Below are 23200 nucleotides of genomic sequence, written 5' to 3' on the forward strand. Positions count from 1 at the left end.
GCAGTCGCAGGGGCAGGTTTTACACCCCAACCTCCAGAGTCTGCACCTACATGCCTGGAGATTGAACGGGGCAACCTGAGTTCCTTCTCTCTCCCGCCTGAGGTAGTGGATGTTATATTAGCGGCCAGGCGACACTCCACTAAATCTATCTACGCTAATAGATGGTCTAAATTTGTTGCGTGGTGTGGAGAGAGGCAGATTGATCCTTTGCATGCTCATCTATCGGACGTTTTGTCTTTTGCTCTGTCTCTAGCGCAGAAAGGTTGTGCAGTGGCTACCATTAAGGGTTATTTATCGGCCTTGTCAGCCTTCATATGTCTTCCAGACCAACCATCTTTATTTAAATCCCCTATTGTTATCAGATTCTTGAAAGGTCTTCTAAATAAATATCCTCCAAAGCCATTCGTTATGCCGCAATGGGATTTGTCCTTGGTCCTGACTTTCCTTATGGGGGTCCCCTTTTGAACCTATGCATTCTTGCCCCTTAAGGTATTTGGTTTTAAAAACAGTCTTCCTGATAGCTATAACATCAGCAAGGAGAGTGAGTGAGTTGCAGGCCTTATCAGTAAAGCCCCCTTATACAACTTTTTATGGGGATAAGGTGGTGTTGAGGACCAAGGCTGCTTTCCTCCCGACGGTTGTTTCACCTTTCCATTTGGCTCAGGCAATTACTTTGTCCACGTTCTATCCTCCGCCTCATCCTTCCAAAGAGGAAGAAAGACTGCACCGTCTAGACCCAAAGAGGGCGTTGAGCTTTTTTATTGATAGAACAAAAGATTTCAGGCTGGAGGATCAGCTGTTTATTGGATACGTGGGCAAGAGGAGAGGAAAGGCAGTCCACAAGAGAACACTATCCAGGTGGGTTGTTCTTTGCAATAAAATCTGTTACTCTTTGGCAAAGAAGGATCCTCTTGAGGGCATTAGAGCTCATTCCACCAGAGCTAAGTCGGCCACTTCGGCCTTGGCCAGAGGTGTTCCTGTGGTCGACATCTGCAAGGCCGCAACTTGGTCGTCCCTTCACACTTTTGCAAAACATTACTGTTTGGATTCTGAGGTTAGAAGGGACGGCCATTTTGCACGGTCAGTGCTGCAGGATTTCTTGGTTTGACCATTTAGGCACCCACCGCCGGGCGTGGTACTGCTTTGGGACTCTATTCATTAGGTGAGGAATCCACAGGTAGTTGTATCCATCAGAAGAACGAGTTACTTACCTTCGGTAACGACTTTTCTGGTGGATACATTAGCTACCTGTGGATTCCTCACGGTCCCACCCGCCTCCCCGTTGCCTTTCTGGTCTTACCAAGTAATCCTTGAGTACGCTCCTCTTGGTCTTCGAGGGTGCAATAGATGTTGTATATAATATATTTATATATGTATATATGTATATATCTTTGTGTATATACTTGATGTGTATATATATTTTAAAGAGAGAGAGTTATATATATATAAAAGATTTACAGTTATTCATGCAATGTTGTGTATTTTTACAATGTTATGGGATGTTGCCTTGCTCTTTCATTGCATTGCCTGGTTGTTCTCATGCACGTAAAAAAAAAATGATTGGTACTGACGTCGGCACGTCGTCGAGGACTTCTTATTGCCTGTATGACGTCAGACGGCGTCGCGTGGGCTAGAGTCACGTCCTCGTCGACGTGCAGAGACTAGTAAGAAGATTTCCGTCGAATGCTGCCGCCATGGGAGTATTCATTAGGTGAGGAATCCACAGGTAGCTAATGTATCCACCAGAAAAGTCGTTACCGAAGGTAAGTAACTCGTTCTTTTGGCTTAACAGGGCTCTGCAGTGAGACCTGAAGTCCCTTTGGGCACAGCATCAGGGGAATCTCTCCGACTTGGTCCAGATCTTGGAGGGAACTGCAAAAGTCCTGCAGAGGTGGCTAACGAACTGCAGTTGGGTCACCAGCAGACCCCTGTCCCTTCCCCAACCCGAGCTCACTGTAGTGACAGATGCATCATTCCTGGGCTAGGGCAGCCATCTAAGAGAGGTAAAGATCAGAGAACTCTGATCTCCGGCAGAGTCCAGGCTCCCCATCAACTTGTTGGAGCTACTGTGATCCGGCTGACATTGAAGGCCTTTCTTCCTTCAATCAAGGAAAGGCTGGTGTGTGTGCTCATGGACAACACCACTGCCATGTAGTACTACAAACAAACAAGGCAAGGAGGGTTGTGAATCCTATGTCAAGAGGCCCAGTATCTCTAGGCATGCCAGGAACATCAGGGCATTTCTCTGGTGGTTTTACATCTGGCGGGATCTCTGAACACTAGAGTGGACAAACTCAGCTCCCGATGACTAGTGCATCATGAATGGCATCTTCACCTGGAGGTGGTGCACTTTCAGCAGTGGGGAGTACCTTGGCTAGATCTATTCATCATTGCAGAGAATACATAATGTCAGCAGTTCTGCACTTTGGAGTTTCTTAGGCAGCTCTCGCTTGAAGACACTTTTCATCTTGAGTGGCGCTCAGGTTTCCTGTATGCCTTTCTGACAATACTACTCCTTGCCAGAGTTCTAAAAAAGATAAGAAAGAACCGGGCTCAAGTCATTCTTGTGGCTCTGGTCTGGGCACTGAGAGTTTGGTATCCTGAATTCCTGAGTACAGGTTCTCTGATGCCCCTTGAGGAGGATCTTCTGTCGAAGATTCAGGGCAGGGTGCTGCACCTGAATTTGCACATGCTCAGCCTTCATGCTTGGAGTTTGAGCAACAGCCATTGACAGCATTTGACCTTCCCCCCCAAAGACTGCAATGTTATTCTAGCAGCCAGCCATCCTTCCACCAAGATGGTATAAGTCTGCCGTTGGGATAGATTAGTGACATGGTGTTCCTCAATGAATATTGACCCTCATTCTGCCGTCTCAACCCAAGTTTTGTTGTTTATTCTTTCGCTGGGCTCTGTAATGTCAAAAGTTATCTTTCAGCCATTTCAGCGTCCTTGTGGTTGTCTAACCAACTTTCTTCTTTTAAGTCACTGTGTCTCTTTTCTAATAGGGCTCCAACGCCTATTCCCTCCAAGACCATTCATTATGCTGCAAAAGAACCTCAATATGGTCTTGACCTTTCTAATGTGTGTGCCCTACGAGCCACTGCACAACTGTTCGCTCAGTTTACTCACCCTCTAATAGCTCTTTTGGTGGCACTAACAATGGCTATGAGTACCAGCACATTGCAAGCCAAAGCCGTGGAGCTAAACAGCGCCACCTATCAGTGTGCATGAGTACGGCTGAAGAATTTCCAGATCCAGTCTGACGCCTTAGGACAATTCTAAGGTAAGGAATCTACAGTTAGATGGAGTCTCCAACAGATAAAGCATTACCAAAGGTAAGTAATTTGTTCTCTAATGGGAGCTTGGTGGCTTCTAACATTCTGTTTAAGAAATTTCAAGGTGTTGTCCATAGGTACATTACAAAACCACAACCTGGCTTGGCAGTTCGGGCTGGGCTGTTCCCATGGGGAGCAGGGACAAGACTGATTTGCATATGGCTGGGTCCAGACTGGGGTGACATGGCAAGCAAAATAACAATGGATTAACCCCAGATCTGTAACTGGGGAGTGAGTGTTTGAAAAGTTTCAACACTCCGTCCCTCATTTTATTTTGTGGTATTGCTATGTGTGCCCTACGTGGCAAGGGTATGCCCAGAAGTGGAGCCCTTGCTTGCTGCGCTACAGGATTCAAGCTTGCCTGGCTGATGAGGGGTGATACCCTGAAAACCGGTCCCAGGATGCTTGTTTCCAGTCGAGGGAGGGCCTGGTTCAGCAGTTCGGGCTGGACTGTTCCCATGGGGAGCACGGTCAAGACTGATTTGCATATGGCTCGGTCCAAACTGGGGTGGCATGGCAAGCAAAACAACAATGGATTAAACCCAGATCTATGACTGGGGGTGAGAGTTTGAAAAATTTCAACACTCCATCCATCATTTTATTTTGTGGTATTGCATAGGTACATTATACCAAGGCAAGCTTGAAATAGAGGGCCAGTAAAGCAACACAAGGGTAGAAGCAGCCATCCAGTTCTGGCATGAATGGGTAAATATTGAACATGAGGGGATCTCCCTGCCGTCCTACCCTCACGTGGCACCCCCATTGCTAGATGTTGCTTCCTAGCACAATCACAAAACACAGTACAACAAAGGCAGCAGTGAACAGCTACTTGTAGTGATTCAAACAGCAGATCTTGTTGAGAGCACTGGTAAGACCACCAGTCCCCTCTTGGCCCAATTGTAGGGGCACCATCCAATCCTGGAAGTGACAACAGCACCCTGCTGTAATGTTAGAAAAGTTGCAGCATGGCACTGGACAGACTTGCTAATGACTACATGACTCCCCAAGCGAGTTTTGATTATCGGAATAATGAGAGACTCATGGTCCCCTGGTTGAAGCTTGAAGATGAGGATAACAAAGATACCAATGATGTAGAACATAGTAGAAGATCAAACCCATCCAGCAACAGAGAAGGGGAGACTAGAAAACTGTTGAGGGGGTGGAGCAACATTGCACTCCAAAATTCAAACAGACAAGATGATAGTAAAGCCCACCATTCAGTAGGATTAGCAGCAACAGGACTCATCCTTTTGAATGGAAGACACTTGATGGAAACTTTTCCATTGAGCTCCACATCAACGAGGACATCACAATGGAACTCTGTCTGATGTCATAGGAGCCATAAGAATTATTTGCTGGTGTGCTGATGTCCATTCAAAGCGTGCCTTCAATGCATAACAGTGTTCTTTGCTCTCTGAGATACTTTGTTTTGAAGGGAATAGCCACTTTTGATGTGTTGATGACAATGTTTACCCCTAAGAAAACGGGCCTTAATCGGTGTAGGGAATGCAGGGATCATATGTCTGTGACGGACTCGCATGTGGATTCCCTTTAGTGCTTGAGCTCTGACCAAGACATCGGGGTGTCCGTTGTGTTGGAGCATGATTCCCAAGGCCTTAAAGGAGAGATAAGTAAAGCTTTTCCTGGTGAAGGCAAAGAAGAAGGAGAAACAGAGTCGCAGAAAGTCCTGACCTTGTTCGGAGTCACTGTCTCATCACTCTTCGAGGTTATCCAGGAAGGAACATAAAAAGAGTCGACACCATAGCCCTCAGCGATGGTCCTCCAGAAATGCGACCCTGCAGCCGCATTCGCCTTCTCCGAAGTCAGACGAAGGTTCTCTGGCACCTCGCTGGTAGAAATTCCAGTAGCGACACCGGTGCAGCAGTTTTCCCAGGATCCGGAACCAGAGGTGGTACCAACAACAGCAATTCATTCTCACCCTCAGCAGCAGGAGTGAGACTTTCCAGCCCTTCCAGCTCCTGGAGCGGATCCATCCCGTTTTCTGCATGCCATGGATGGCATCTTCTCCAGGGCCATGACTCCCTCGTGTGTGCCGACTGGCCCTAGGGGTCCAATGTCCTTTTCTTTGGGGCAATTACCAGGGCTGTCCCAGCAGGCTCTGTTCCTGCATTCTTACTGATGACTCAGTTACCCTGGCCTTTGCTGGTACCGAGGAAGATGGTTCCTTCACTGACTGATACTCAGCAGGAATCATTGGCGCCTGTGGCACCAGCTCCAACGTCGGAGAGGTCTCAGCCGACATTGAATCAGACAACTCCAGCCTGAGTTGGTTCTGCATCGCCTGTTTCCGAGCCTCTGATGCCAACATCGCAGACACCGATTTATACTCTTCCGATGCCGTCACTGGAGTCAAGGCTTAGATCCAGGAGAAAAGCTCTGAGGCAGTTGGAGGAAGAACAGTATCTAGCCTCACATGGTGATCCAGACCTTGAAGAAGGCAAGATTATTTATTTCAAGGGAAAAGAGTTGTCTAGTGGTTTGGACACTTCTCTGGAGTGGTAGTTATTATCTCCATATGGGTTGCCTCCACCTGAAGTGACTTCTTACCATGCAGTTATTGATAAAGTGGTTGACATGTAGGACTTGGCTCTCCTAACAACGGAGATAAGATCCAATTTGTTGATGGAGGTCCTTCACTCTACGATTTCATCCTCAGAGCCCTTGCTGCCATTTAACGAAGTTTGACAGAACCAGTATAGAAGTATGGCAGAAGCCTATGTCGGCCCAAGCAGTATCTAGTGCTTCCTCCTCAGTGAAGTGGAGTGAGTTACATTCTGAGTACTACAGCAGAGGCACCAAGAGTCTGTCTGGTAGGCATACTGTCATACTTAGGCTGTGTGACAAAAACAAGTAAGTGACAGGTTGAATGCATGAGTTAATCCTAGCCACTTGTCATTATTAGGGCAGCATTTCAGGCCATCATTTCTTACGCACTACACTCCAGACAGAGACCAACCATAAACAAATCAAACTTCCTCCTGATCCACTCAGACAAGTCCACCACAGCTGCCAGGCCAGGTGTTCTTAGAGAAAAGACTAGCAACCTCAGACCAATTTTAGCTTTAGCAGGGAAGTGCAGCTTCGGTCCTGTGGTAAAGTGAGCATGGACCGACATTTCAACAGAGGAAAAAAAGTGATAGATGGAATGCTTGAATTATTCTCAGGCTCTGGTAACTACTCAGGCTACATTCAAGCCCATCATTGTTTGCCCGGTATATCAATCCAGACACAAACCAGTCATATGCAAATAAGTTGGGACTGTTCAGACGAGCAGCAAGGCCATGTCCCCTTTAGATGGAAACACAAGCAACCTCAGACTCCAGCTTTATAGCCCTTCTGCTTATATACATCTTGTTATACTTAACCCATTTAAATGTTTCAAGCTCAATGGAGGTAGTTATTTTCAATTGCAAAAAAGTGTGAAGTAGAACTTTTGACACGAACATGGAAATCTAGGAGTTTTTTTTATGTATGGTTGCATATAAATAAAGCATAGACTATTTAATGGGATGTAAATGGGTAGCCTCAGGATTAGCTTTTAGTTAAAATTAATTTGTTGTTTTTCCATTGCAGGCTTTACTCTCAATTGCATGTGACCGCCAGCTGAGAACAGCGAGAGCCCATAAAACACTAGTGCACTAAAACGCCACAAGATGAGCATCAGCTACATATCGGAAATGAGGAAGCCTCTGCCCTATAAACCACCAGTGCAGCCACTGCACTTCTATGCGCAGCCTAGGCATGTCCCACACTCAAAGGTTGTGCGTCACATTAACGGTGAGTTGTCTTGGTACCCTAGATGTTAATACTTGATCATAATCAAGGCCACTGGAATTATTAAGCAGCAGGTGAGGGCCAAATTAGGCAGCAGTGTTGACTAAATTATGTGGCAAGATAAGGCAAATTATGCAGCATAATGCTGCACATTTTGTGGTATTATTACTTCATTATCTTTTCATTTTTATACTTGTTAATACTGTCCAGGCATAAGTTGCACCTCGTTAGTACCAGTTTAATACCCAAATATAGCAGCAAGCAGCAGAAAGGTAACCAGTCAACGTTTGCAAAGGGCCCTTAATTGCACAGCCACACGTGTTGCTGCATTTTCAGTAACTTTTTAACTATTTGAGCACATTTTTTGTAACATCTGCACGTTATGCAGTAGATGATGAATTATGGGGCAAATGCAGAAAATCCATAAATATGCAAAAAACACCACGGCTGCACAATTGCATAATTCTAGTTGCTCTGATCATAGTTACCAGGTCTGTGTCAAAGACCATCCAAACCTGATTTAAAGTTATAGGGCCTGATTACAACTTTGGAGGAGGTGTTAATCCGTCCCAAAAGTGACGGTAAAGTGACGGATATACCACCAGCCGTATTACGAGTTCCATAGGATATAATGGACTCGTAATACGGCTGGTGGTATATCTGTCACTTTACCGTCAATTTTGGGACGGATTAACACCTCCTCCAAAGTTGTAATCAGGCCCATAGTTTTGATTGAGCTGTTGCCCTTCCTAGCAGCCAGGTGAACTTAAAATAAGTATTTTTAGTTTTAATACACATGACAAAAAAGTGATTTTTATTTGCGCAAAAGTACTTTAACCTCAAGATATAGGCCCTGATTATGAGTTAGGCGCAGTGGTAATTACCACATGCAGGGGTAAACAGCACATGACTGCTCATGAGTTAAAAACCAAATGTGTTAGTTACCACATGTGCTAAATACAGCACGTCTGTAGTCCATTTGAGCTGTTTAATGCATGTGCTATTTAACCCATGCACTATTTACCACATGTGCTATTTACCACGTGTGAGAAATAACAGCATGTGGTAAAAACACCCAATTACAAGTATGAGAAGTTATTAAAACCAGTGGGAAATACCACTGTAAAATGCCACCAGTTGAAAGCATGCAGTAAAAATTCACAAAAATGGGGGCGTGGGCAAGGATGTCAAGATGGAGCTCAGACTCCAAGAGTGCTCCGGGACCCCTCTTTCATCCATCCCTACTTACAGCCATTGATGCCCTTATAGAGCCCTGATTAGTGACCCACACTGTTCCCTACTTGCGCCGTATGCCGTAACAGACTTTGCTGGCAGGGTAATGCCTTTGTTGACTTCTGTCGGGTCAGAATGGTGGCCAGCATGATCTGATGGCTCCTCCGAATTGTAGGAAGGTCTGTGATAGGAGACAACATAATTGGATGCTGCCAAATCCTCTGCATTGCAGCTATCTGGGGGGTCCTCTCCCTTTGCCCTACCCACCTGTGGTGCCACCCGCTGCTCCTGGCCTTCAGATCTGGCCAGGAACTATCCTGGTAAGTGCAGCCCATGATTGTGCCCAGCTCCCCCAAGTGCGACATCAACGTTTACTGCCTGGGAGAGAAACTCCCAAACTGCTTCACCACTTCCCTGCTTGCTATAGGCATTCTGTCCCTATTGGGGATCTCCAGCCCCCGGCTGCCTCCTGCCTGCATTCCAAGATATGTTTGAGACACTCAGCCTGTTGCAGAGGAGGAGTCGATGTGACCCTACACAGGGAGGAAGACATTCACTGCCCCCCTGCTGAACCCCTGAGTGCCTGGGGGGTACATGAGGAGCTGGGGGGAACAAGGCTGCATGCGAAGGGCCCTAGCAGAGAAATAAGGGATACTTTTCAAAGTCACCTCACCCAGCTCCTTCCTCACTGAGCATGGGCCAGTCTGAGGCCCTTGCGCCACAGTGCTGAATGGAATAGGTATATTTAATCCTTTAATGCTGGGAAGAGAGAATGCCCTAGTGTTGCAAGCTTCAAACCTCTAACACCCTGAATTGGTGATGGCACAACTTCCTTTGCTGGGCCCTGAGCTGATCAGTTGGTCAAGGAGCAGCAGGGAGTTATGAGCACACACCCTTGGTTCACTCTTAGGAATAACCCCAGGTGAAAACGCTCAATCACTGAAATACGAAATATCCTTATGTGAATACCGCGTCTTCTTGGCCGATGATTGACTCTACCTACCTTGTAACCTCCATTGAGTGCACATCCAACAGCTGTTGCGAGGATTGTCTCATACCCACCAACCCCTTGGGGTTTGGAACTGACCCTAAGACTCGCCCCTGCCACTAGACGTGGCCGCACAATCATCGACAATGGCCCTGAAGGACTAACTGCTCTCTCTAGTGCCTTCCCAGCCACTCTACAGGAGGACCAGAGACCTGAGGTTCTTGAGGCCTGACATTCATCACCTGAGAACTATCCTTTCCTCGACTGAAGGAGCTCCCCCCTGACTGCTTGGCTGCTCCTGCTGCTGTGAAGATGTGGAAAGTGTGCTGCGGCCTCAAGGGGGGAGATCGTGAGCCATGGGCAAGGACAAATTGGACTGTTGGATATCCGCACAAAGTCGCATGGACCAATATGCCACTGGCCCTGTTACTGGAGTTGTTGGAGAAGCACTGGGGGGAAACCTCTGCTCCCACCAGCAACCTCGTAACCATCCTTCAAGCTATTCAATCCCCTCAATGAGCATTGGAAACTAAAATAGGTGCAGTTCGAGAGGATGCAGCCGGCCTTCAAAAAGATCTAAATTCTGCAGCTAGAATCACAGAAGGTGAGTCCTGGCTCTCTACAGTGGAGGACAATGGTGCAACTCTTAAAACTCAAATGACCAGCCTACTTGTGGAACTCTGTTGTTGAGCGGAAAATGCAAAGAACTGGTCTTGGTGCAACAACAAACACATGATCGGCATATCTGAAGGGACAGAACCACAGCAAGCTACTGACTTTTTAGAAGCCTGGTTAAAAAGCTGGATGCCATCCAACCATCTGTCGCCCTGGTTTGCAGTCGATCAAGTCCACCAAGACTTGACTTCTAAACCCCCACCCGGTACGCCTCCTAGACTAAAGATAGCTCACATCCTAAACTTCAGAGACACTATTTTTCATGAGGCCCATAATCATTTGGACCTTCGCTGGAGAGATGCCAACGTCCTCCTTTTTCTAGCCTTTACTGAGGGCAATGGGATTCCAATATCTTCTCCTTATACCTGCAAGGCTTAGAGTGATCCATGAAAATACAACTCACCTTCTTTGACTCCTCAGAACTGGCCTGGCAGTAGCTCACAGAGAAACGCCTCAGCTGAAACCCTGCGGTGACCTCCACATAAACCTCAGATGGCCCAGTGGCAGCCGCCAATGGATAGAAGACTAAGGGCCAGATGTAGCAATCTTCCAAATTGCGACTTGCAATTTGCGAGTCCCAGCGACTCGCAAATTGCAACTCGCAATTTGGAATGCAGAAAGGTGTCTCAGACACCTTCTGCGAGTCGCTATGGGGTCGCAAAGACCCACCTCATTAATATTAATGAGGTGGGTCGCAATTTGCGACCCCATAGCGATTCAGGGCACTCACGGGGATGGTGGCCTGCTGGGAACAGCAGACCACCATGTCCGTGACTGCTTTTAAATAAAGCAGCTTTTTTTTTTCAAAGTGCAACCCGTTTTTCTTAAAAGAAAACGAGCTGCACTTTGAAAAAAAAAACGAAACCATTAGGGGCCAGATGCAGGAAACTGATTGCGAGTCGCAAACGGCAAAAATTGCCGTTTGCGACTCGCAAATTCCAGTTTCCTATTCAGAAATGCATATTGCGAGTCGGGACCGACTCGCAATATGCATTTCAGAATCGCAAATAGGAAGGGGTGTTCCCTTCCTATTTGCGATTCGGAGTGGTATGCAATACCATTTGCGACCGCATATGCGGTCGCAAATGGTGTCGCAGTTACCATCCACTTCAAGTGGATGGTAACCCACTCGCAAATTTGAAGGAGTCCCCATGGGACCCCTTCCACTTTCTGAATGGACCCACAAATATTTTTTCAGGGCAGGTAGTGGTCCAAGGGAAAAAATTCCGAAACAAAAGGTTTCTTTTTTTTTTTAAGTGCAGCTCGTTTTCCTTTAAGGAAAACAGGCTACACTTAAAAAAAAAAGACTGCTTTATTTAAAAGCAGTCACGAACATGGAGGTCTGCTGACTACAGCAGGCCTCCATGTTTGCGAGTGCCTAGACTCGCTATGGGGCCGCAATTTGCGACCCACCTCATGAATATTAATGAGGTGGGTCATTGCGACCCCATAGCGGGTCGCAGACGGTGTCTGAGACACTGTCCTGCATTGGAAATTGCGACTTGCAATTTGAGAGTCGCTCCGACTCGCAAATTGCAAGTCGCAATTTCCAAATTTGCTACATATGGCCCTAGTTTCGGTATTTTTCAGGGCAGGTAGTGGTCCATTGGACCACTGCCTGCCCTGATAAATAATTTTTTTGTGCCAGACACAAGTTTGCGCCTGGGTTACCATCCACTTCAAGTGGATGGTAACTGCGCTTTCATTTGCGACCGCAATCGCGGTCGCAAATGAAAATGCATACCATTGCGACTCGCAAATAGGAAGGGAACACCCCTTCCTATTTGCGACTCGGAAATGCATTTTGCGAGTCGGTTCCGACTCGCAAAATGCATTTCAACATAGCAAAGACGCATTTGCGACTCGCAAATGGCGATTTTCACCGTTTGCGAGTCGCAAAGTCTTTGCTACATCTGGCCCTAAGTCTCAGCACCAACGGACCCTCTCGCGGCTGTGACGCCATGGCCCAGCTTCTGACTCCTCCTCAAGGTCTCCCCGAGTCAAGGGTGGCCCTCCATCCTTATCAATGGCCCAACAAATTCCTAGTGTGGAGGTACGACAACCACCATGTGGGGATCTCACACTGGGACGCCGTAGGTGTCACTAAACTGCAGCAACAACTCTGATCTTTCTTGCAGCCCTACATTATAATCATCCTGCAACAACCCATTAGTGAGGGAGCAAAGGATGATTTCTACCTGAAAATCCCCTTTTCCCAAATTCACTTCACATTTATCCTTCAAGAAGGAGGGGTCCACCACTCTCCCCTTTTGATTTTGTGTCTTGTTTACCATGGTATAGTTTTCAATGGGAGGTGACATATGCTTCTGGGAGAGAATTATGGGGTGGGGTGGGTGTTGGGGGAATGGGATTCAGTAAAGCTTTAATGTTTTTCTTTGTTATTAGTTCAACATTATACATTAAGGCCCAGATTTAAGAGAGCCAACGCCATTCCAACGACACATTAGCGCCAATATTTTTACTCTAATGTGGCGTTGGAAGGCTAAAAACACTGCACAACTACATTATCCCTGCGCAGGAATAATGTATGGATTGGGGGGCGTTCCGGCACCAAGGGGGGCTGAAAAAATTGCGCAAAGAAATCTAAGAGATTTCTTTGTGTCATTTTTATTGGCATTTAAAGGGAGGCTCCCATTGTTTTCAATGGGACTCTGGATGCTTTGCAGGATTAGCTTCAAAATTGTTTATGCTAATCCTGCAAAGCCCCAGACTAGCGTAAAAATAATGATGCTAGTACCCCTGACTACCACCATGGTGCGCCGTATATTATATATGGTGCACTCATGGTGGTGTTGGGGGGGGCGCTAAGGGGCGCAAGAAATGTGGCGCTCCACTAGGTGCAGTGGCACTTTTCATAAATCTGCCCCTAAATGTTCTCTTAGGACTGATTTACATACAGACAGCCTACTCATTCATCCTATTTCACAGCATATGTTTCGGATGGCACCAGATGACATGCAATAGTGTTTTATCAACCAATTGCTGGATGAGTGAAGGAACTGTTAACGCGTCCTTCTATGTTAATTTATTACACATTAGGACTCGTTTTAGGCCAATGAATCTTGTGACCCAGTGGAGAGAAACCATAGGACGAGATAACTGATCAATATGTCAAGCAATATATCAATAATGTCATCAATATTTACCACCACAATGCACTTTACTTTGGATAAAGACATTAATCAAATTGTCGGCGCAACCGTGACCTTTCAGCCATGAATAACCACTCAAATGATAACATTTTATTAATTTTATTCCCTATTGATTACAATCTACGAGCAAAAGAGTTTCTTAATACAAGAAAACATAAGAGCATAGTCACGATATGGCAACTGTGAAAAGATTTCATTAATGCAAGAATCACAAACATAAGAACATAGCACAGCGTGAACATAGATTAGAATACAACAAATATCATATACGTCTCAGTTCAGCATATCGTAATGTCAGTCATTTGTCTATGTGCGTCAGTCGAAGTGAACTCCTATCCTAACCACAGATTAGCATCAGCATGTTGGACTTCATGCAAAATAATTTAGAACACCAATTTGGAAAACATCTAGCTATGGTCTCTGACAAAACGAGCAGTTGGTACCTAGAAAGGAAAAGCAAACAGACAAATTACAAATTGTATTGTCATAATTACCCTCCAAGGATCGGGTCAGCGCACAGGATCAGTCTTCGTCTTCAGGACAGCAGTCAAACGCCATTAGTCTAAACTTAGCTAAAGGACAGGGGACACTTCCCTCATAAGAAGGAGAAGCGCAGAGGGCAGTCTATGGGTGAGGATGGTTTAATAAGTCACAAAGTTATCAAACAGAGTGACAGAGTTTCTGAATAAAATCAATAGCATTCCCTACCTAGTTCTCTCGACCCTTCTGTGACATGGGTTTTTATCCCTTTTTTGTAGTACATTCCCCCAAAATTCTATTGGACATTTACTATACCCCACTATCTTTAACCTATCAAATTATACATTAAGTAATCCCAATTGTCACCCCATGATAATTCATAACACTTTGATTGGTCTTCATAATTGACGTCTTCGGAGGTGGCACATCCGGGGGTTATTTCATCACTTGGCACGTTTCCTCAGGTCATGAGTTCCTTTGTCCATGGTTTAAACGTCCTTGTACATTAAATTAATCTACATTTGTTTCAATCTTGTATACAAACTTATAATAAGGCGACAAGTATGCGGATGGGAACGGAATTACAAAGATACAAGCATCTACCAAGTTGGAAGAAAAAGAACATTTGCAGGGTCATGGCCCTTTGCGAGTCAGCACACTGAAAAACAGAAAATGCTTATAATATGAGAGCCAGGCAGCTACACTTCAGCTCACGCTAACTTAAGGCCTATAAGGTTTTTTAATATAAATGCAATATTGTAATCGTTAATATAACTTGAATAACCATAGCATTAATGATTCTATTTATTAGTTTGCGTATACATTGGTTGCTACACACATTATAGTAATTATTCAAATGCACATTTAAGCAAAATCACTATTATTGTCGTTTTCTATGCAACATCGTCACACATTAGTCTAGATATTCTACTCTAATATAGGTTATATAAATCTACACTCTCTCAGTCCCTCCTCTGATGACGCTCGTGATCACACAACCTTTCCCTTTGACCTTTCACTTTTAATTTTTCACTTTGCGCATAATGTGCATTTCAACATCTTGTCCCTTGTGTGAACTCTCCCAAATTTCATTGAACATTTTCTCTCTTTCACTTTCTTCATTTCTTCTGGATCTTTTAGTCCAATTTTTCTTAATTTTATCATTTATTTTACATGCCCCCCATAATCCTAATAGACAGGCCAGAACAATTAATAGACCCATTAATATTTTTGCAAGTACCCCATTCCAAATATTGGTAAACCAGCTCCCTACTCTGGCAATTCCTTTTCCAAATTTCTCCCAAACTCAAGGTTCCTTCAGATCCTTCAAATCTGCACTATCTCTAGTTAGGTTAGTAAGCATACCTCTAATCTTTTTACTATTATCCGGAATGAACGAGCAACAATGACGCTCGTTGAGCATCTTGCAGACCCCTCCACTGTTTGCTAAAAGAATGTCTAAAGCAAGCCGATTTTGAAGAGTCATAGCTCTTTCTGCAGCAAGTTCAGTATCCATCAGGAGTATAGCCCCTGTAAAATTTGTCAGCATGTTATCCACGATAGTAGACAACTCTTGAATCTTCATAGAATTCAAGATAACCCCCACTGAAGGGAATATAGCTACAAATATGTCACCAATGACAGCAGCCACTGATTCTCGTTTTTGTCTAGCATGTTGTAATTCAGACGTTTTAGGTATTTGTTTTAAGTCATCAATCTGGTAAATCTTTGGGAAAACTATTCCCAAATAACATGTCCCATACCATCCCCTAGGGAGACGGTAATAAGAATTAAGCCCACAGATGTAATAGATCCCAGGGATCGCTGGATCCTGTCCATTCAACATAAATGTCCATTTACTCTGAAACAAAAACACATGTCTGTATTCACTCGTTCCCTCAAACAAATTGTCCTGTTCAGATTTTGGCCTATATATACAAAGCTTACCTACATGTTATGCATCTATAGCTAGCTTGCCTTGTGTCTTGATTGCAGTGTAAGCGTAATCATTTGCATATGTGCGTTTTTCTAATCTTTTTTCTAATCTTTCTTTCAATGCTTTGCGTCTATCATCAGTGTGATCTAAAAAGCTTTTCTCTACAGGTGATAGTAAGCAAGTCAAATTATTGCGATGTGCATAAGCAGTTCCAAATGTAAGCGTCGGCTCAAAGAACCCTCTAACTATTTTTATATCATGTTCTTTAGCTAGTTTGTTCAGGAATTCAATCACAGGCACAAAAGAAAACACAACATCCAGATTTGAATAAAAGTATTACACATGCTCTTGATTATAGAACCTTGTTAATAGCAAACTACAGCTAATCCCGTAAGTTAGAGGAAGGCTATGGTAGGTAACTCCTTCCTGCACAGATGAAGGAATTTTAGTGCACACAAAACAGTCTTTCGCATCCATGGTTTCCACATACTCATTCAGTAAGCGATAGAAGACATTAGTAGAAAGTACCCCTTTTGAATTAGTTCCCTCATGCAAGTGTCTTGCATCCTGTTCAAATCTTTCCCACAGTGATAGGGTTGTAGTTTCAGGTTTTGAAGTAGCGTTAATAGTCTCTTTCTCTATCCATGGCATTCCCACAATCACTCCCACAATTATTATTGCACACACAATACCTATTATAAGACCCAACCAGTCACACACCTTACTTCCCTTATTACTACTTCTATTGAAGGCCATGTCTATATAGAATCAGATAGCAGAATAACAATCAACTAGAGGATGATTTTAAAACTCTTTTTTTTTCCTCTGCGTGTATTTACAGCGTTTTCACTCACACCAGGATCCCTTTTGTCAAATCAGGTTAGCATCTTGTCGTAATCAGGTTTTTCAAGACAAATCCGGTTTTAATGTCACATTCGGTAATCTATAAGTCTCTTTTCTCAGTTTTGAATTTCGATTTTTAACCAAGTTCTCCTTTGAATCAGTTCAGGTACCGTAGTATTGGCCTGGTACTTCTCGGTCAAAGCAGAATGCTAGGAATTCTTGTTGCCACTCAGATGTTGTAGCATACGCCCATTCAGGACCTGTATACCTTCTGTTTGCGACTCTCCTTCTTTTCAACCTTCGTTCCCCTTGTTGTTCTCCTTCACTTAGGTCTTCCACTCGGGATGTATCGTTCTCCTCTGTTATTGTTTCATTTGTGTCTCTTATCCTGAAGAGTGGTTTCTCTGGCCAGTTATCACCCTTATGGGTCTTCTTTCGATGTGTCTTTTCAGAACGCTGGACAGCACCCTCCTCTTGTGATATGGTGTTTTCGCTTGATGGACCTGCAGTTGGCTCAGGGGATGCTGGCACACTCTGATCCTTTTCTATTATTTCTCCTTCTTCTTCTTCTACTTCTCCTTCTGGATCTGTACCGGGCTCAAGTTCTAACCCGTATCTGTCTACTTCTGTGAGAACCTCTCCTTGATTTAGTTCTCCTGCTGCCTCTACTGAGATAGGCGCTCTGTCACCTCTCTCAAACTCATTCACTGTTTGAGGGATGATACTGTTCTCAGTGGGCCCTCTGGCAGTCATAGTTCCTTCTTGACTGTTTTCTAATTCTGAGACTTCTCTTCCTGGAGCTGTTGTGCCGGAAGCTTCAAGTTCCTCGTCAACAGGACACGTTACCTTCTTTGTGTGACTGGCATGTATCCAGTTTGGAACTCCGGCACACTTCACAGCAGTAGTGGTTGTCAGGATTACTTGATACGGACCTTTCCAACGTGGCTCCAGACACGATTTTCTCACGTGCTTCTTGACTACCACCCAGTCACCGGCTTGTAGGGTGTGGCCTGTATCTCCAATCGGTGGCAATGTGTTAGCTTCCACCTGGTGAGAGAAAGAGCAAACCACATCAGCCAAACCATTGCAGTAGTCCAACACCATATCATCTGTGATATTCACTAGAGTATTTGCAGGTACTGCTGGCAATCTCATAGCTCTGCCCATGAGGATCTCATGGGGGGATAGTCCCGTTTTCTTGTCAGGGGTGTTTCTCATTCACATCAGCACTAATGGCAATGCATCTGGCCATTTCATATTGGTAGCTGCGCAAATTTTTGCCATCCTCGATTTCAGAGTACCATTCATTTGCTCTACCAGCCCTGATGCTTCAGGCGGTAGCTACAATGCAGCTTCTGTTCGATGTCGAGTGCGGCACACAGGAGTTTAATCACCTCATTGTCGAAATGTCTGCCCCTATCTGATTCTATAGAGACCGGAAACCCGAACCTCGGTATTAGTTCCCTAAGTAGCAGCTTTGCAACTGTGAGACTGTCATTTCTACGTGTGGGGTAGGCTTCAATCCAGTGACTGAAAACACACACAATCACCAACACGTACTTTAGTCCTCCACAAACAGGCATTTCAATGAAGTCCATTTGAATTTTGCTGAATGGACCACCAGCTCTCCCAATGTGGCTCAAGGTTACCACTGTTCCCTTTCCAGCATTCATCTGTTGACAGATGATGCAACTGTGACAAATAACCTCTGCAGCATGTCTGAATTTTGGGTTGAACCAGTCGATTTTTAAAGACTTGATCATCGCATCCCTCCCGAGATGAGCCTGTCCATGATACAGTCTGGCAAACTGAGATAGAAGACTGTTTGGCAGGACTAATTTTCCTTCCTCTGAGACCCACAGATCATCTGCCTTTTGTACCCATTGCATTCTTTGTTAGGAGCGTTTTTCCTCTGTGCTAGCACGACTTTGTAAGGTTTTTAACTCATCTAGAGTATCAACCACCAGTAATGCAAGGTTCAAACACGTGTCATTGTCAGTTTGCGGTAGCAATTCCCACTGTTCCTTGAACGATATACAGTTCAATGCGCAAAACTTTGCGACTTGATCTGCATAACCGTTTCCCATGGACACAAGGGCCCTCATTCTGACCCTGGCGGTCAAAGACTGCCAGGGCCGGGGACGACGGAAGCACCGCCAACAGGCTGGCGGTGCTTCCTTGCCCATTCTGACCGCGGCGGAAAAGCCGCGGTCAGAAAACTGGGTCCGGCGGTTTCCCGCCGGATTTCCCCCGGCTGGGCGAATCCGCCATGGCGGCGCTGCAAGCAGCGACGCCATGGGGATTCTGACCCCCTTCCCGCCAGCCTGTTTCTGGCGGTTTTTACTGCCAGGAACAGGATGGCGGGAACGGGTGTCTAGGGGTCCCCGGGGGCCCCTGCACTGCCCATGTGTGAGAAAGTAGCCTCTTTCTAGCCTTGTTACCCCCACTTTTGGCCTGTTTGTGAGTGTATGTCAGGGTGTTTTCACTGTCTCACTGGGATCCTGCTAGCCAGGGCCCAGTGCTCATAGTGAAAACCCTATGTTTTCAGTATGTTTGTTATGTGTCACTGGGACCCTGCTAGTCAGGACCCCAGTGCTCATAAGTTTGTGGCCTATATGTATGTGTTCCCTGTGTGGTGCCTAAATGTCTCACTGAGGCTCTGCTAACCAGAACCTCAGTGGTTATGCTCTCTCTGTACAAATTGTCACTAACCGCCTAGTGACCAATTTCACCAATTTACATTGGCATACTGGAACACCCTTATAATTCCCTAGTATATGGTACTGAGGTACCCAGGGTATTGGGGTTCCAGGAGATCCCTATGGGCTGCAGCATTTCTTTTGCCACCCATAGGGAGCTCTGACAATTCTTACACAGGCCTGCCACTGCAGCCTGAGTGAAATAACGTCCACGTCATTTCACAGCCATTTTACACTGCACTTAAGTAACTTATAAGTCACCTATATGTCTAACCTTTACCTGGTAAAGGTTGGGTGCTAAGTTACTTAGTGTGTGGGCACCCTGGCACTAGCCAAGGTGCCCCCACATTGTTCAGGGCCAATTCCCCGGACTTTGTGAGTGCGGGGACACCATTACACGCGTGCACTACATATAGGTCACTACCTATATGTAGCTGCACAATGGTAACTCCGAATATGGCCATGTAACATGTCTATGATCATGGAATTGCCCCCTCTATGCCATCCTGGCATAGTTGGCACAATCCCATGATCCCAGTGGTCTGTAGCACAGACCCTGGTACTGCCAAACTGCCTTCCCCGGGGTTTCACTACAGCTGCTGCTGCTGCCAGCCCCTCAGACAGGCTTCTGCCCTCCTGGGGTCCAGCCAGGCCTGGCCCAGGATGGCAGAACGAAGGACTTCCTCTGAGAGAGGGTGTTACACCCTCTCCCTTTGGAAAATGGTGTGAAGGCAGGGGAGGAGTAGCCTCCCCCAGCCTCTGGAAATGCTTTCATGGGCACACATGGTGCCCATTTCTGCATAAGCCAGTCTACACCTGTTCAGGGACCCCTTAGCCCTGCTCTGGCGCGAAACTGGACAAAGGAAAGGGGAGTGACCACTCCCCTGACCTGTACCTCCCCTGGGAGGTGCCCAGAGCTCCTCCAGTGTGCTCCAGACCTCTGCCATCTTGGAAACAGAGGTGCTGCTGGCACACTGGACTGCTCTGAGTGGCCAGTGCCATCAGGTGACGTCAGAGACTCCTTCTGATAGGCTCCTTCAGGTGTTGCTAGCCTATCTTCTCTCCTAAGTAGCCAAACCCTCTTTTCTGGCTATTTAGGGTCTCTGCTTTGGGGATTTCCTTAGATAACGAATGCAAGAGCTCATCCGAGTTCCTCTGCATCTCTCTCTTCACCTTCTGCCAAGGAATCGACTGCTGACCGCGCTGGAAGCCTGCAAAACTGCAACAAAGTAGCGAAGACGACTACTGCAACTCTGTAACGCTAATCCTGCCGCCTTCTCGACTGTTTTCCTGGTGGTGCATGCTGTGGGGGTAGTCTGCCTCCTCTCTGCACTAGAAGTTCCGAAGAAATCTCCCGTGGGTCGACGGAATCATCCCCCTGCAACCGCAGGCACCAAAGAACTGCATCACCGGTACCCTGGGTCTCCTCTCAGCACGACGAGCGAGGTCCCTTGAATCCAGCAACTCTGTCCAAGTGACTCCCACAGTCCAGTGACTCTTCAGTCCAAGTTTGGTGGAGGTAAGTCCTTGCCTCCCCACGCCAGACTGCATTGCTGGGAACCGCGACTTTTGCAGCTACTCCGGCCTCCGTGCACTTCCGGCGGAAATCCTTTGTGCACAGTCCAGCCTGGGTCCACGGCACTCTGACCTGCATTGCAGAACCTCCTAAGTTGTTCTCCGGCGAAGTGGGACTCCTTTGTGCGACTTTGGGTGAGCACCGTTTCACGCATCCTCGTAGTGCCTGGTTCTGGCACTTCTGCGGGTGCTGCCTGCTGCTGAGAGGGCTCCTTGTCTTGCTCGACGCCCCGTCTGTCCCCAGACGCAATTGGCGACATCCTGGTCCCTCCTGGGCCACAGCAGCACCCAAAAACCCTAACTGCACGATTGGCAGCTAGCAAGGCTTGTTGGCAGTCTTTCTTCAGGAAAATACTTCTGCACGACTCTCCACGGCGTGGGGGATCCGTCCTCCAAAGGGGAAGTTCCTAGCCCTTGTTGTTCCTGCAGAATCTCCAGCTTCTACTGTCCAGTAGCAGCTTCTTTGCACCCACAGCTGGCATTTCCTGGGCATCTGCCCATCTCCGACTTGCTTGTGACTTTTGGACTTGGTCCCCTTGTTCCACAGGTACCCTCGACTGGAAATCCATTGTTGTTGCATTGCTGATTTGTGTCTTTCCTGCAGAATTCCCCTATCACGACTTCTATGTCCTTTGGGGAACTTTAGTGCACTTTGCACTCACTTTTCAGGGTCTTGGGGTGGGCTATTTTTCTAACCCTTACTATTTTCTAATAGTCCCAGCGACCCTCTACAAGGTCACATAGGTTTGGGGTCCATTCGTGGTTCGCATTCCACTTTTGGAGTATATGGTTTGTGTTGCCCCTATCCCTATGTGTCTCTATTGCATCCTATTGTAACTATACATTATTTGCACTGTTTTCTAATACTATTACTGCATATTTTGGTATTGTGTACATATATCTTGTGTATATTTGCTATCCTCATACTGAGGGTACTCACTGAGATACTTTTGGCATATTGTCATAAAAATAAAGTACCTTTATTTTTAGTATATCTGTGTATTGTGTTTTCTTATGATATTGTGCATATGACACTAGTGGTACTGTAGGAGCTTCACTCGTCTCCTAGTTCAGCCTAAGCTGCTCTGCTAAGCTACCATTATCTATCAGCCTATGCTGCTAGACACCCTATACACTAATAAGGGATAACTGGGCCTGGTGCAAGGTGTAAGTACCCCTTGGTACTCACTACAAGCCAGTCCAGCCTCCTACACCATGCCACTGGCATGGGCAGTGCAGGGGCCCCCTAAGAGGGCCCCAGCCTGCTTTTCACTGTCTGCTATGCAGACAGTGAAAAGCGCGACGGGTGCAACTGCACCCGTCACACACCTGCAACACCGCCGGCTCCATTCGGAGCCGGCTTCTGTGTTGCAGGCCCCTTTCCCTCTGGGCCGGCGGGCGCTACCTTAGGTAGCGCCCGCCGGCCCAGCGGGAAAGTTGGAATGGCCCCAGCGGTCTTTTGACAGCGGGGCGGCCGAATGGCGGTTCCCTCCAGGCGGGCGGCAACCGCCGCCCGCCGGGGTCAGAATGACCCCCAAAGTCTTGTGACTTAACATGAGCATTGCATTTCACCACGGCAATTTCAAGAGGCAACTGAATTGCATGTAAAAATCCTTTATTTGTTCACCATTTTCACAGGAGAACCAGAAGAGGTCATAAAACCCCTCTGTGACCATAGTTGGCCAAAATCATGTACAATTCCAAATCCGTATCTGCTGTCAGTATAGATAGTGACTCTCAGATTCACAGCTGCGTGGCATGCCTTGGTAAGGGCAATTAATTCTGCCACTTGTGCGGAAAACACTTTCTCGAGCCAGGAAGCTTCAATGATACCAGCTATGGTACACACTGCATATCCAGCTCTCAGTGTTCCAACAGATTCTCTTAAACAGGACCCATCGACAAACATGATACAGTAATTTTCTTTTAACTGTGTGTCCTGAATATCTGGACATGGTTTGGTACATATCTCGGTTACCTCAAGACAGTCATGTTCAAACTCTTCCTCATTGTTAATTTCAGCGTTCTCAACAGGAAGTAAAGTCGTCGGGTTCAATACAGTGCATCGCTTTAGCAAGACATTTGGGGCCGTATTTATACTCTGGTTGCGCCGAATTTGCGTCGTTTTTTTCGACGCAAATTCGACGCTAAACTAACGCCAACTAACGCCATATTTATACTATGGCGTTAGACGCTTTGGGCGCCAAAGTGCCCGGAGTGTGCGTCATTTTTTAGCGTGAACCCCTTCCTTGCGTTAATGATATGCAAGGGAGGCGTTCCCGTCTTAAAAAATGACTCCCAGGCCTTTACGTGGTATTTATACTCCCGGGCAAAAGAGACGCCCGGGAGTGGGCGTGGCCAAAAACGGCGCATTTGCGCCGCTTTTTAACGCCTGGGTCAGGGATGGCGTTAAGGGACAAGTGGGCTCAAAATGAGCCCACAGTGCCCTCCCCTGCCCCCAGGGACCC

The 23200-nt window shown here is 46.3% G+C and overlaps 1 long non-coding RNA gene across 1 annotated transcript in view; it reads left to right on the top strand.

Annotated features, from left to right (window-relative positions):
- Positions 1 to 23200, top strand: part of LOC138285385 (uncharacterized) — a 105329-nt gene that overhangs the window by 35034 nt on the left and 47095 nt on the right. The window contains exon 2 of the long non-coding RNA XR_011201588.1: positions 6930 to 7133. This is a non-coding gene — a long non-coding RNA (uncharacterized lncRNA). The remainder of the gene's footprint in view (positions 1 to 6929; positions 7134 to 23200) is intronic.

Source organism: Pleurodeles waltl, chromosome 1_1 (assembly GCF_031143425.1).
Source record: "Pleurodeles waltl isolate 20211129_DDA chromosome 1_1, aPleWal1.hap1.20221129, whole genome shotgun sequence".
NCBI classification, from domain to species: domain Eukaryota; kingdom Metazoa; phylum Chordata; class Amphibia; order Caudata; family Salamandridae; genus Pleurodeles; species Pleurodeles waltl.